This window comes from Lucilia cuprina, chromosome 4 (genome assembly GCF_022045245.1).
Source record: "Lucilia cuprina isolate Lc7/37 chromosome 4, ASM2204524v1, whole genome shotgun sequence".
NCBI lineage: Eukaryota > Metazoa > Arthropoda > Insecta > Diptera > Calliphoridae > Lucilia > Lucilia cuprina.
The window spans coordinates 84,434,663-84,451,264 of record NC_060952.1 but is presented as its reverse complement, the minus strand read 5'-3'; the positions used below and the strand labels follow the sequence as shown (position 1 = coordinate 84,451,264).

The window sequence follows — 16,602 nt, the reverse complement described above, 5'->3', positions numbered from 1 at the left end:
AGTTAGTTAGTTAGTTAGTTAGTTAGTTAGTTAGTTAGTTAGTTAGTTAGTTAGTTAGTTAGTTAGTTAGTTAGTTAGTTAGTTAGTTAGTTAGTAAGTTAGTTAGTGTACATTTCTGAAAAAGATTTATAATTTTTTTTTGGTCACCCTTTTGAGTGTATTTGTAATTTCTTTATATTCTGAATACTTGCAGTAGAATGTGTTTTGTTGCTATGACAAAACACATGCATACACGCACACACACATATAGAATTCATACTTGCATATGGCTATTTTATTCATACATATGCATATGAACATACAAACCTAACTATTTACATTTACACTTTTATGTTTATATAGTCTTTTTATGAATATGAATCTGTCTACATTCATATGAAGGCATATTTGTATACATATGAGTGCATTCTAGTTCTATTTAACCTAAGAGTTCTTTAAGAAGTCTTTGTACCGCTTTTGCTTTGGTGTTCCTTAAAAATCTTGTAAATTTTTGTATCTTCTATCGAAGTTCCTTGTTACTTATTCCTTTACAAGTAAACAATTGCTGATTAGAATGTCCATTTATAATCCAAGTAAAGCATGTTGGTGTATTGTGAGAACCCAAATCTCCCCTGCGAACTGCAGATTATGTATATTTTTTTTACTTATATTCATATGCATATACATATGTATGTATACATAAGTAGACACCGATTTCTCATACACATCTTTGCTTTCATTGCAAAGTCAACAAACAACAAAATAAAACGTTACAAAAACGCTACATGATATTTTGAATGTTGCAGCAATTTGTTGTGTTGTTGCAACATACCATTCCTACAACTTAAAGGTGACTGTCAGACATCTATCAACATGAGACAGAAGAACGTAGAAGATTTGAAAGAATGACGGCTGGGATTCGGAGTGTTTGTAATTATTCAGCTTTTGTTTTGCATTTGTAGTTTGAAAATTCAGTTTTTGTATGCATGTAAGCATAGTATCTGCTATATTTATTTATGTGCATATTAAGTCGAAATTTAACACATTCACAAAGGTGGGGAAGGGGATGTTCTTTTAAGCAATTTTTTTTTTTTGTAAAAACAAAAATTCATAATTGAATATGAGTTCAACTGTACATAATTTGCTTTCTTGTGAATTTAGAAATTATTCAATATGCATACGATATATACATATACATATATATTTAGACAGAATATTCATATGAACTTTTAGTAGCCAAATATTTATCGAATAGGCTTTTTAAATAAAATTCTTAAAATTTTTTTATTTCACTTTAATTAGCATATTTAATAAAAAATGTAGAATTTTAACAATCATTTATTCGTCTATTTATAATCAGCACTAAAATCTAGCAAAAAAAAAAAAAAATAAATTTTAAATTCACATAAAATACCTCAGAGTATAAACAATTCCAAAAAAATCACTTTGTATAGCAACTAATTTAGCAAACCTTTTATTAAGTGCGAGTAAAAATAAATTATGATTTTATTTTTCACTATTTTACATTCATAATTTTTAAATATTTCAACACAAAATTAATATTTAATAAGTAGACTTACGTATAGAAAAAAAGTGAAAATTTAAAACAAGCATTTTGTTATGCAAATATATTCAAATATAATAAAACATTAAAAACAAATCAAATACCCGCAGGTGTATGCGTTTTTATTATTATTTGGTTTTTGTTTTTTCATTGAATTACTTTGCAACTGCGAAAACTGTTATTTGGCAAACAAAGGTGACATGCAATAAGTCCTACAAAAAACACTGTAATTAAAAAGAGAATTTTTTAGTAAAATTTAAGAATTTTTTTTAATATCTTTTCAAATCTATTTTAATCTGTCGACATAATCGTACCCAAATATCTTTTTTGTCGATTTATTTTAGCACTATTTTATTCTAATCGTCTATAAAATAGTATATTCAAGTCGACTATATTCTATTTTAATTGACTCTGACATAGTCGTCACCAATCGAGTATTTTTCAGTCGATTTCAATAGACCTTATTCTAGCCGACTTTAACCAATTCTATTCTAGTCGTATTCACTCTTTTCTAGTCGATTCCAATCGACTCTATTCTAGTCTATTCCAATCGACTATATACTTGTCGATTCCAATCGAATCCATTCTAGTCGATTCCAATCGATTCTATTCTAGCCGATTCCAATCGTCTCTATTCTAGTCGATTTCAATAGTCTCTATTCTTGTCGATTCCAATCAACTCTATTCAAGTCGACTCCAATCGACTCTATTCTGTGGGTTTTAATCTACTCTATTCTAGTCGATTTCAATCGACTCTACTTTAGTCTATTCCAATCGACTCTGTTCAAATCGTAATCAATCGAATATTTTTCAGTCGATTCCAATAGACTTTATTCTAGCCGACTTCAACTTCTATTCTAGTCGATTTTACTATTTTCTAGTCAATTCCAATCCACTCATTCCTAGTCAATTCCAATCGACTCTTTTCTAGTCGATTCCAATCGACTCTATTCTAGTCGATTCCAATCGATTCTATTCTAGTCGATTCCAATCGACTCTATTCTAGTCGATTCCAATCGACTCTATTCTTGTCGATTCCAATCGACTCTGTTCAATTGACTCTATTCTAGTCGATTTCAATTGACTCTACTTTAGTCGATTCTAATAGACTCTATTCAAATCGTAATCAATCGAATATATTTCAGTCGATTCTAACAGAATTTATTTTAACTGACTTCAATCAACTTTAGTTGATTTTAGTCTGCTCTTTTCTAGTCGACTCCAATCGACTATATTCTAGTCGCTACTATATATTTTTCAGTCGATTTCACTGCACTAACTCGATCCTTCAAATCAATCAGTTACTCCATTCTTTCCATAGAATGCTACTTGCATTAAAAAATCGTTATCAGCTTAAATCCAACCGCTCCAGCATCTCTGTATCATGAAAATTATATTCTTTTAACCAAGCACTCTCTTCCCGCTATTTGGGTTTCAACCACAGCTACTACGTGGATTCCGAAGGAACCTCAACCAACTGACCAGCCAGGACATAGTCCTGCTGGCCACCCGTAGTTACAGATTATGTGATGTTCTGGTTCGACCTCTTTTCAGTGCTCTTTTATGCAAGGACTAAGCGAGGCAGTAAATTGTCAATACCAATTTATATTCCCTGAAGACTACAGGCAAATTATCTACGCCAGGATTACAATACACCATGGTGTAACACCCATCAAGAAAACACCCCCGGGGGGAGGGTGTTCATGTCGATTCAAATATATTCAATCTAGTTAATTCCAACAGACTTTATTCTAGTCGACTATAATCAACTTATTTCTAGACGATTCTAATATGCTCTATTTTAGCCGAATCTAATATACGAATTTTATATGCAAACGTACGACAACACGTTTTCATGTTGACAACGTTACGTTGTATAACGTGTTATCCTTCGTTTGTATATATTTTGAAAACAGATGTTATTGTAAAAATAAAAACACTTTGGTGTAAATTTGGTACCAGTCGTGTATATATCCTTTTTCTTTTGTGTAGTAAATTCTAATCAAACATGTTCTAAGACTACAGCAACTGTTCTATTTTAGTAGATCCCAATCGATTTTCTTTTACTGTTCTAAACAATCCCAAACAATCGATTCGAATCCACTCTATTCGAATGGATTCAAGTGGAATCTTGCATTCTACTTCAATCAATTAATTCGAATCAATTCTGGTCGATTCGATTTAAATAGAACCGAAAAGAATTTTCTTTAGTTTTAGTCATTTTTGATGAAGTTTAAGCATTCAAATCGTTCATTTCCGACGATTTTAATCGACTATTTTCTAGAAATTCCCAATCAACTAGATTATATATTAATTTCAGATAATTCCAAACGATTAGATTCTAGTCCGTTTCAATTGACATTATTCTAGTTTCCCCTGAAAGCATTTTATCTTTATAAATCTTCCCCTATCTTTGTGTAATTGCAATCCTGGAGGTGCTATCAGTTCCTTTAGTGAGACTATAAAATTGTGATGATAAAATTCATCCTCGGTATTTTCTTGGAATGATTTGACATGGGATCGAATCTGGTATTACGAAAACCGATAGCCCACAGGGCAGAGTTCCTTCAGTTTTAGTCGTTTCTAAAAAAATGTATGCATATCAAATCGAATCGGGTCGATATCTGTATTGTTTATTTGTATATTCGATATATAAATTTTTCCCAAAAAATAGTAAGCTCGCGTTTCACACTTACACAATATTATTTTACATTGTTTTTTTTTTATATTATATATGTATGTTTGTAATTTTTTTCCTCTCAGTTTACCATATTTTCAAATACAACGTAAAGCATTTTATAAAAATTAAAGTTTATTTTTTGTTGCATTATTTTGTCTATTATGCGTCAACATGCATCTGCATATAAATTGAAAAATTTTGTAATTCCATAAAATGCAACTAACGTTTCAGGAACAAAATACATACATACGTATACCAACAAAAAACCAAATATTTGTATGTACAAACAGAAAAAAAAGAGAAACTAAATATGTATGAATTTATAGTTTAAACAACAGCAGCAAAAACGTTGATGATGCTGGCAAAAAAAAAACTGCAATATAAATGCATTTTTAGAAATATCCTTTTTTTGTTTTTGCTATTTTTCCAACATAATGGTAGATGGAAAAGAAATATTGCAATGCATTTTTATGCACATCACAAAGTCTATGACAAAATATCAAAACGAGAAAATAGTATTCAGGCTTTGTTTTATATCTAGAGAAGTAAAAACAGCAAAAAATATGACTAAAATATCAAACAGACCCATAAAAACCAACTATGTATGGTATTGCAATAAATCGTATTTAGTACATATACAAAATTTACATATACATAAATACATACATAAGTATATATGTATGTGTACATAGAATTTGTCTATAACATTTTTACCAGTCAGTATCCCTTATATATCTATAAGGATATGGACCATGCACTCATTAATGTTGTTTTTGTATATGATGCATTGCTGTCTATGTGTTTGTTTGTATATATTTGGATACCTAAAAATTTCAAAATTTTTCAAAATGGTTGATGTATGTAACACAATATCTATGTTGCATATATGCATACATAGAAATGTGTATATAGTCAACAACATTTCTATTGCTTTAAAGTTTTGTTGCATGCAATGCAGTTGCATGTACAGTGAGTGCTAAAATATGAGGAAATTTTGCACAAATTATTTTTTTATTATAAACAAATAAGGCTTCAAATGTAGGTTTTAGTAAAAAATACGATCTTATTCTAATCGAATACATTTTAATCTCTTCCAAATTTTTGCCTTAAATAACGGTATTTAAGGCAAAAATTTGGATCGTTTATATTGAATACATTCTAGTTGATTTCAAACGTTGTAATTTTAGTCCATTTCAATCGACTTTATTCTAGATGACTCTATTCGACACCAATCGACTTGCCTATTTTTCAGACAATTTTAATCGATTATATTTTAGAAGATCCCAACCGACTAGAATATGTTAATTTCAGATAATTCCAAATTACTTTATTGGAATCCTTTCCCTGGATGATTATACTTTTCTTTTGTATTTCCTTAAAATGATTTGACATGGGGTCGAACCAGAAAACCACATAATCTGGTACTACGAGAACCGGTAGTCTACAGGGCAGAGTTTCGAACTTTGTCTTTTTCTAGTTCTTTGAAAGGTCCCTTCGGGGTAGACGTAGACTGCAGATTTGAACCTAATTTCGAGGAAAGAATTGTTGGTATGCAAAGTAATGTGCATAAACCTGGATAAGCTATGTATACAGAAGAGTGACTATGGGTCTTAGCGTTGGAAATGAGTTGGAGTCAAGTTTTTACATATGTTACGGGTTGGCTGTGGTGGTATTACTCTTCCGTGTACCTAGAGTGAGTGTGTTGCATGTTTCTCTCAATGAATGTGTTGGAGCGAAGTGGATTGGTTTAATTGCGATGGATGTAAGGTATATCATATATAATTTTCTTATCCGGGTTTACTCTGTTCATATCAGATTTTCCACAGAATGCTCTATGTAAGTACAAGTTCTCGACTGTATTTCAGCCGATTGTAAACGAATATGTTCAAGTCGATTCCAAACTATTTTATTTGATTTCATTTGACTCTTTTCTAGTCTATTCCATTCGGCTTTATTCTAGCCGTTTCTATTCAATTTTAAATAGGTAGTTATTTAAATTCGACGCTATTCTAGACGATTCTGGTCGATATTAGATGATATTACTCTGAATGTTGCAGTTAATTTAAATCTATTTAAGAGACTGTGTTCTATTTAATTACAATTTATATATTCTTGTAAATTTCAAACAACTTTATTCTTATAGAATCCAATCGTCTATATTTTTGGAGATTGAAATCGAATATGTTCCAAACGATTTCAAACGATTCTATTAGATTTCAATTCAAGTCGATACCAAACGATTATACTTTTGCCAATTCTATTCGATTCTATTCGACTTTAGACGATTCTATTCCAGATGTTCCAGTCAATTTTAATCTATATATTTGATTTTATTTAAGTCCATTTCAATCGACTATATTCTAGTTAATTTAAATTGCTACAATCCACTCGATTCCTATTGACTCTATTCTAATCGACTCCACTAGAATCTGTACGATTCTATTCGATATCAGCCGATTTCATTCTAGTTATCTAGCGCTATTCTAGTCGATTATGATTGACTCTATTCAAGTGGACTTCAAACGACTATGTTCCAGTCAAGTATAATCCAGCCGATTAAGCAAATTTGCTAATCGATTCGCTTCTATTATTAATGATTCAAATCGATTTCAGTCAATTATGATTCTATTATAGATAATCCTGCCGATTCCACTCTATTGAAATAAATTTCAACAGAATCTAATCTAGTCAATTTTATTCGACCTTATTCCAACCTATTCTATCAACATTTCTATAACCTTTCAAAACAAAATTTTATTCATCACTGTAAAATAGAGAAAAAAAAGAACAAAAAATTATGAATGCAATTCTCATTTGCTTTGATATGCAAAAATTGCTTTAGTTCAGACATCCGTTAGAAGGCTCTAGTTTATGTGTGGGTGTGTGTATGTGTATAGATATTAGTAGATGTGTGTAGTTATTGTTTTTTATATATTGTCATATCTGTTCGTATGTGTGTGTGTGTTTCAGATACATCCTTAACTAGTTTGCCTGGTTCTGACAATACAGTGCTTAATTTTATTTTTCTTTTAATTTTCATAAAAAATTACCATTTTGCCTACAATGTATGTATGTAGGAGTTACTAACACTTTTTGTTGAAGCTACAATTTAATTCGAAATTTTAGTTTAAAATTATACTATGAATATTTTTATAAAGACTTAAACTATATTGTTGTGTTTTGAAGCATAAAAGAAACTATTGTTTTAATACAAGTTTTGCTGAATTTCTGATTAGTTGGTGAAACAATCAACTTAGCCTTTTTTCATTGTTTCTAATCTAATTAATTTCAATTGTTCTAATCTATTGCAGTCGAAACATGTCTAGATGATTTGAAGCGACTCTAAATTAAATAAATGTAATCATCTTATCTCTAGTTAAATTCGAACGACTCTGTTCTAGTTCGGTTTGGTCGACTATATTCTAGTTGATCGCTTTTATCCTAATAAATTCAAATGGAATCTACTTTAGCTGATTCCAACAAAGGCTATTATGGTCGTGTATTGGTTTTTTTGTTGTCATCAATTAATCGACAATATCATGATCGTATCCAATTGATTTTTTTCTAGAAATGAAAACCTAATGGATAGATTTAGTTCATAAACCATTTTCCCCATAAAGTGAAGATTTTGCGATCTAAAATGGAATTGTTCGGCAATAGCAGAGCAGTGGTAATTAATTTCTATTTAACACCTCTATGAACAAAATTTTCTATGAAACGATCAAATTATTCTCACTACTAACAATCGTTGATTTGTAAACAGAAAACATTCTACAATAATTTGTATTTTTTAGCCAACTTTGAGTATTACAAAATAATTGCAAAAAGCGAAACGACAAAACAATATTTCAAAGTTATTAAAAAAAATATTTGAAAACCAACAAAATCGCAAACTTGTTTTTTTTTTTAATAAAGAACAAAGATGTTTTGTCATACTCCTGCTACATACGGTTGATTGGATGCAAGTACTTTGTGTTTTTTTTTTTTTTTTTTTTTTTTTGATCCATGTCCGTGTATAGTAGTTCTTGTTATTTTTACGGTTTGTAAACGGTGTTTGATTTAAGGGCGTTGTTCGGACGTTGTTATATTCAATGTTTTGTTCTGTCATTTTCAAAAAATGCACTATTTTATTTGAGTTTTTCTTTTTTTTGTCTATGTTTTGTTTTGTATTCACAATGGTCAATATGCAAAACATGACACTGTAAGGGAATTTGCAAATAAAAAAAATAGCTGCAACGGAACCAAAATAAACAAAGCGTATTAGAAATAACATGTGAAAAACCTAAAATGAAAATACTGGGAATTTTACGAAACATTTGCAAATTTTATTCAGTTTTATATTTGCATTTTTTTCTCCGTTAAACAAATGTCAAATAAAAATATAACAAATTTAGAAAAGAAAAAAAAACGAAAAATTTTCATATTGTTTAATGGCAAATTGACTAAATTGGCCATTAGAGGTTGTAAATGTGTTGATTACATTAGTCGTTTCATGGAATGAGTGAAGGAAAATAAACAAATAAAAAACTTTTAACAATATTGAAGTTTTTGAAATTTTTTTCTGTTGTATTGCTAACAGATCAGGTTAGAGTAAGTTTCTTAACAACCATAATTCTATTCCACCTCAATTCTATTACCTTTATTATATTCAATTTAAGTCAACCTTAACTATTTGATTCCAATAGTACTTGTTCTAGTCGACCACAATCGCCTAAAATTCAGTCGATTTCAAGCGACTCGACTGAATTCCAGTCGTTTAAGTATCAAAACTAATCTAGTCAATTCCAATCGACTCTAATCAAGTCTATTCTAATCGACACTAAGCTAGTCGATTTCAATTGACTTTGCTGTCAATTTCAGTCGATTCTGCTGTAGTCGGTTCTAATCGACTCAGCTCTAGTGGATTTCAATCAACTCTAATCTAGACAATTCCAATCGATTCAATGTATTTTAATCCTATAGATCTAGTCTATCTTGTCGATTCCAATCAAATATAATCTAGTTGATTATAGTTGATTTCTATAGATTTTGATCTAGACTATCCCAATCGACTCTACTCTTCTCGATTTTAATATATTCTAACCTAGTTGATTCCAATCGAATCTAACATAGTCGATTCCTATCGATCTACTCGATCCTAATCTAGTCGATTCAAAACGACTTTGCTAACAACTCTAACCGATTCTGCTGTAGTCGGTTGTAATTGACTCAGCTCTAGTGAATTCCAATCAACTCTAATCCAATAAATTCCAATTGATTCGAATGTAGTCTAATTCTATAGATCTAGTCTATCTTATCGTTTCAATGAAATATTATCTATTTGATTTCTATATACTTTGATCGAGCCAGTCCCAATCAAATCTACTCGCCTCGTTTGCAATCGGATCTAACCTAGTCGATTCCTAATCTATTCGAGTCCTATCGACTCTAATCTTGTCGAGACCTATCAACTCTAATCTTGTCGATTCCTATCGACTTTAATTTAGTCGATTCCTATCGACTCTAATCTAGTCGATTCATTTAATCTAGTCGATTTCAATAGATTTTACTGTCAATTCCAATATATTCTGCTGTAGTCGGTTCCAATCGACTCTTTTCAAGTCTATTCCAGTCAATACTAATCTAGTCAACTACAACCGACTTAAATGCTCCAATCGAATTTAATCTAGTCGATTGTCTGACCTAGTCTATTCCAATCGACACTAAACCAGTCGACCATAATCTAGTCGATTTCAATCCACTCCAATATAATCGATTCTTATCAACTCTAATCTTATCGATTCCTATTACCTTTAATCTTGTCGATTCTAATCGAGTTTGTTATTAATTCTGTGGTTGGCTCCAGTTACCTGTACTCTAGATGATTCCAAATAACTTTAATCGATTCCATTGTAGTTGATTCCTATAGCCTCTAATCAAGATGGTTCCCATCGATTCCAATTGAATAAAATCTAATTGACTCTAATCGATTCATATCGACTCTACTCTAGCCGATTTCAATCGACTCATAGATTCTAATAGACTCAGTCCTTAACGATTTCAGTGAACTCTAAGCTAGTTGATTCCAATCGACTCTACCCTTCTCTAATATAGTTGATTTCAGTCGATTGTAGTCGACTCTACTTTAATCAATTTCAAATGAATTGTCGATTCTAATTGACTTACTTCTTACCGATTTCAACCGACTTTGAATCTATGTCTACCGATTAGAATCGATTAGTCTCTGGATTATTTATCAATACTTATTAAGTTGTTAATTCCATTCAACTATATGCATATGTATTGCACAAAGCCTTTAAAGTTCGAAATAAAATTGGTTTGTATATAGTACAGCCAGAGTCAAAAGTATATTACCGTCTAACTAGTATATTACTAGCTTCCAAACAGAGTTTCAAGCTATAACTATATGAGTAAATTTTACAATTTGGGAGGGCAATATTAGTTGTTAAGGTTTAAATCTAACCATATTCGATTGCAGCAAAGCTTTGAAGAAATATTCTCCCACAGGCAAGTCTTACTTTATAACAGAACGTAAGAGCGAATAAACTTGCTTTAGAGGGGAAGGAGCTAATAAATTCAAAACCGTTCAGAGCTACATGGGTTGAATTGAAACTTTGGGGGAAAAATCATACAAGTCTCTTTGGAATAATAAAATGGTGGGTACAACCATTAAGATTCTTTGGAGTAATTCAAATGCATGTAGAAATGACAATGAAACTTTGGAGCGTATTTAAGAAATCAACTAATTGCTGAGGATATTAAAATATTTTTAAAATTTATTGTTTGATAAAAATGTATTTAATATTATTAGCCTGGCCATGTTTAGTTAAAGGTTTTATTGTAAAAATTATTAAACTTGCTTAAAAAAACAAATCATAACAAAAAAATTATTTTGCAATTATGTATATATGTGTTTTAAAACATTTGCATTTTTTTTTGAAGCTTTAGGCTTTAATAAACATATAATATCTTCCGGCCAATTAATAAATACACATATAGATAATATTTTAAAGAAACAACAGGAAATATATTTAATTTAAACAATTAAGAAACAAAAACGATTCATATTAAAAATTTAAAACAACAAATTATTGTTTGTTTGAATAATCAAATACAACAACACATACTCATTACGCAAAAATTCTTTAAAAATCGAATGACAATAATTTCACCAGCCTAATGCCACCTTTTGTGACATCAACATCAAACCACTAGATTTCTTAATAAACAACAACAAAAAACAAGCCACTACATAAAAAAAAGTCGTATAGAAAAAGGAATAAAATTGGAAGTTTTTTTTTTTGAATTTAGTCACAAATTGAGATATAAAGAGTGACAAAAGTAAAATTTTCTCTCTTCATTTTTTTGTTGGCATATCAATAATACATATACATAAGTTAATAATTGTATATGTGTGTATTAGTGAGAATTTTACTCACCAATACCAAAACATATTAAATGTAAACAACAAAAACACATGTCCTTTTAATATATGGTTGCGGTAGGGAGCACTTATAGTTGTCATAGTATGTATTTGTGAGGGAGTTAGGGAGTTGTATTTTATACTCTTTTTTTTGAAATTTTTTGTTGCTAATGTCATGTAAAGATAACTTTTTTTGTATAATCCTTATAGAACAAAAAATACAATGAAAAACATGGCAGTTTTTCTTTTTATTTGAGTTTTTAGCAGAGAGCAATTTGAGAGAGTGCATTTGCTTAAAATCTCCAGAGATAGAGAATACATAAAAGTTTTTAATATCGAAAAGAGTTTATTTTTGAAAGATGTATATTTGTATTTGAAGACAATTTTAAATAATTAAATACAAATTTTTTTTCTTGCAAATAAATTTTTGTTAGAATTCCAAAATAATTATTTTTGGTTTATTTATAGTTTATAAGATCCTTTAAGAAAAAATTTAAACAAATTGTAGACAATTAAGTACAAAATCTATATCTACTTTTTACATCACGTTTTCGAAATATTGAAATTTTTTAATTATAATTTGAAAATAACTGGAAATAATTATATACCTTAACTTCTAAAAGTTGTGTCTGATTCAATGGAAATTGTACATGCTTAAAGAGGACGCAGTGTCGTGCTTTTATTTTGAATTTGGACTTTATTGTTCCTCGAGGGGCATAGTCAGGAGTGGTCAAAATATGTTATGTTAAATCTGTAAAACTCTAGTATAGAACTTGGTTTTTCAGATTTTTGTAGTATTAAATATAATTATGAACCTAAAAGCCCTATTCGACGGATTCAGTTGTATGGCGGTTAGGTGAAATAATAAACCGATGTTAACCATTTTCAAAAGGCTTCATCCCTTGGATAATAGAAGATCATGTACCGAATTCATCTTCGTCTCCGTTACCATAGAAGATCATGTGCCAAATTTCATTAGAATATCTCAAATATTGTGACCTGTAGTTTGAATACAAGGTTTAGTTGTATGTAGGTGAAATAATGGACCGATCTTAACCACTTGAACAATGGAAGATGTACCAAATTTCATTAAATTATCTTTAAGCGTTATGGAGTCGACACTCGTGCTTTGGAACGCTTCTGGAACTAGTTCTTTAATCAATGATTTTTGTTTGAATTTGTCAACCTCGGAACTAGTTCTAGGGAAGCTATAGAGAACTTATAAATGTGTTTCAAATTATTAAGCAATTTTCAGAAACTGTTGAGGAATTTTTACTATTTTTACAAATTTTATTTACAAAACTTGCATACATCTTACGTAAAATTTAATATATTCTTCCGCACTTCTAATCTTTTATAATATTTTTTGTTAAGGATATACGTTACAAGTAGCTATCTTTCCTTTCTCTCGGTACCATTGAATTAGTGAGCTCTTTAACATCTTGTAGTTCAGTGGAATGCAAAAATATATATTTGAACGCGTTTTCTATTACGATAAAAATTAGTAAAAAAATAAAATAAATGTTTAATTTTTTGACATATTTTTCACTTGATTCCAAAAAGTTGTTTAGGAACTAGTATTCTTTCTATTAAACTAGTGCAGTAGCAATGTATAACTAGTTTCAAAGAACTAGTTCCTTGAAAACTATTTAAAAACCACAACAATATTCTAAGGAACGGGTTCCAGAAGTTATGACGAAACTACTAGTTCAAAGGCTGTTTTTTAAGAATCTGTAGTGGTTCTGTTTTCACTCGTTCTAGAACTAGTAGTTTTTAGAACGAGTTTTCAATATTTTCATGGGATGTGTATGACAATAAATAGACTAGTCTATAAACTAATCAATGGTTAATTGATTAATACATTAACTCCTCCTTCGGTTATAGTTTAATCGAAAGTTATTATGTCGACTAAAATATTTTTTGTATAAAACTGTGAATTTAACCTTAGGATAAAAAATAACCAAACATAGTGATGATAGGGATAAGTAATCAATAGACTAATCTATCATAAAAGACTAGACCGAATTTTTACATTAGTTAAGAGAGGATGGAAGGAATTTTTTCTGAAAATTCACTCTTTCAGACTTTTCATAAATGCATAACATATCTTCCATTTTTGAGATATTTTCATCTAAATCCTTATACATCACGTTTATTTTAAAGAAAAATAATTGAACAAATTTTTTGAGTTATTTGAAAATATGTTATAATTTATTATATATCATTCGTAGACGGACAGACAGATATTGTTAAATCGAAAGTGATTTTGTATCGAATGGAATATCATCAGGTAATTGTAAATCCAACATATTTGTTCGTTATAAACAATATTAACGAAGCATAGTACTCTCCTCACAACATATAAATACCATGAATAAATGGAAAGCCATGAATTTTTAAGTTTTAGGACATGATATCTTAACGAAGACAAAGTGGACTTTCAGATCGCAGACATCATACATTTTTCTTGGTTCTGTTATAACGCCTTAAAAAGGCAGTTTTTTTAACTTCAGAGCTCGATAACACTATGCAACAAATTAGGATCATGGTCTGGGGGGTGAAAAATTCCCAAGATAACTTAAAGTACTAGGTTAAAGTATTAAAGTCCCCAAACCGTTCGGCGTTGGTAGGTCAAACTTTTATGTTATCGGTCATTGAAAGTTGCGCTTTTTAACACTAAGTTTATTAAAACTTTACAAATACTTTCAGAATTCACTTCAAAAACATATGTTTTGTTTAGCTATCTGCAGAACAACTTTTCAAGGAATATATCTTGCAGATTTCGGACCACAAATATTGATTTTTAATGGGTTATTCGTGTCCATTTTGTAAACACTTATTATGCAAAGATATAAATGTTTATTGGAGTAGGGCGACAGTGATATCATTTAAAAGGTCTTTCGAAAGCACATTAGTAAATGTAAAAATCTCCAATATTTATAACGCAGCTTCCGTTTTTTGAACAGTATACGGATTATTTTGACAAATTAGTCAACTTTTATTTAATTTATATGTGATTAAATGAATCTTGTATTTTATTATTTTCTATATTCGCGTTTTTGTCCATTCCATTCCATTTGTTATTGACATTTCTAAAACGTGCAATTATTTTCAAATTAAAATATTTTCCCCCACCTTTTTATACCAAATGTGAAAAAAATCAAAAATTTTCATTTTCTTTCATATGATACCCCATTTGTTAATACCTTTCAGACGACAGTTTTAAAATTTTAACAATTTTGTTAAGCAAGTTTTAAGTTTAATGAAAATATCCATGTCAACTTATAGACAAATAAGAATGACACAAAATTGTATAGAAATTATATCAACATATGAGAAATTTTCTTGTAACCATATGATATACTATATTATATATTAAGAAATTAATATAAAGAAAATTCCTATTTATAATGACATCAAAAAATCAAAATTAACCCTTAAATTAAATATATTAATATAATAATAATTCGATTTTAGCAGCAGTATTTAATGAAATTTTGATGTTTTTATTAAGCGTCGGCAATACATTTTAAAAATATCTTACAGAAAAGATCTTTAAAATATATTTTTTGACTTTTTTAATGGCTGTAGTTTTCTTTTAGCATATGTTTATCTATAGATGAAAATTATTATTATCTTTTAATTTTATCTTAAGGTTTTTTTATATTATTTTCAGTATCTTTTCAATTTTTTCACACACACACACACCCATGTATATATTTAAGTCAAAAAGACATACACATACATATTTTCTCACTCACTTAGTGTATACACTCTTTTTAAAGATTTTTCTTATTTTTTGTTTCAAAATTATACGTTTATTTTTTCTCCCCCAAAAAAATGTAAATCTTACATACAAAATCTTGGGAGAATGATTTAGTAGAAACGGCTTTTCTTCTTTAACACACACAGCGAACAACACAGAAGAAAGTACCAAAACACCCTAAATACGAGTATATACAACAATCAATGGTTTTAGCAACAAGGCAACAAGAATACACGTTACACACAGGATATACGATGGCTTAAGCCAAAAACATATATAAATTTAACTCAAAATGTAACACAGACACATACACACACACACACGCACACATAGAGTAATACACTCGTTTGTAGATGTTGTTTCTATGTGTCCATGATTTTGGTGGGAATAAAAACTTGAACAAAGTTTAAGGAGAGAATTCGTTTTTGTGTTTAGTGTGTAAACTCGTATGAGAATGCAAAATTTTCTCAATACGAATGCTAGACTAGAGAATATTCAGAGAAAATTGTGCAAAACAATTTTGTTTTTGTGAAAATATTGCTGCTATAGTTTTTGTTGTTGCTTATGTTGTGGCTCCTTTGTTTGCTGTTTTGTTGTTGCTGTATACTGCTGTACATAACGGTAATTCTAATAAATGTCTCTCTTTCTAGCGCATTAGTTTTTTTTAGTATTATTTTCCATCTCGTTTTGTTTTGTTGGTTCTTTTTTGGAAAATTCTACAAAAAGCAGCTCAATGTAAGCAGTTAGTTTGAGTTGTGTTATGCATGAGTTAGTTGTAATATACATATGTATGTATGTACGTATTGGTAACTCAAAATAGGGAGCATACAACAAAATATTCATACATACAAACATTAATATGCAGACAGTATAAAGTACAGTACAGGATATTTACTTTTTATTAATGTTGCTGTTGTTGTATCAAACTCTAGTTTTATTATTGTTGGAATAACCTGAAAAGTTCTATGAGAGTATCAAAATAGTTTTAGAACCAGAAGAAGATATGACTATATTTTCTTTTAGAAAAGATTTGAAATTGAAATTTTAACGATTTCATTTTACTCCTTCCCAGTTTGGATATTATCTACTCTTAGTATTATAGCAGATTCCAACTGATTCTTTATATTCGTTTCCTTATCGATTCCGTTCAATGCGCCTATATTCTTGTGGATTTCAAGTAGCTGAATTTT

At 29.5% G+C, this 16,602-nt stretch overlaps 1 long non-coding RNA gene across 2 annotated transcripts in view; it reads right to left on the bottom strand.

The window, feature by feature from the left end:
• LOC124419783 overlaps window positions 1-15,585 on the bottom strand; it is a 34,737-nt gene extending 19,152 nt beyond the window's left edge. Inside the window, exon 1 of one of the 2 annotated variants that reach the window (XR_006940808.1) lies at window positions 15,392-15,585. This is a non-coding gene — a long non-coding RNA (uncharacterized LOC124419783). The remainder of the gene's footprint in view (window positions 1-15,391) is intronic. The other variant, XR_006940807.1, reaches the window with a different exon arrangement.
• Between the last annotated feature and the right edge of the window lie 1,017 nt (window positions 15,586-16,602).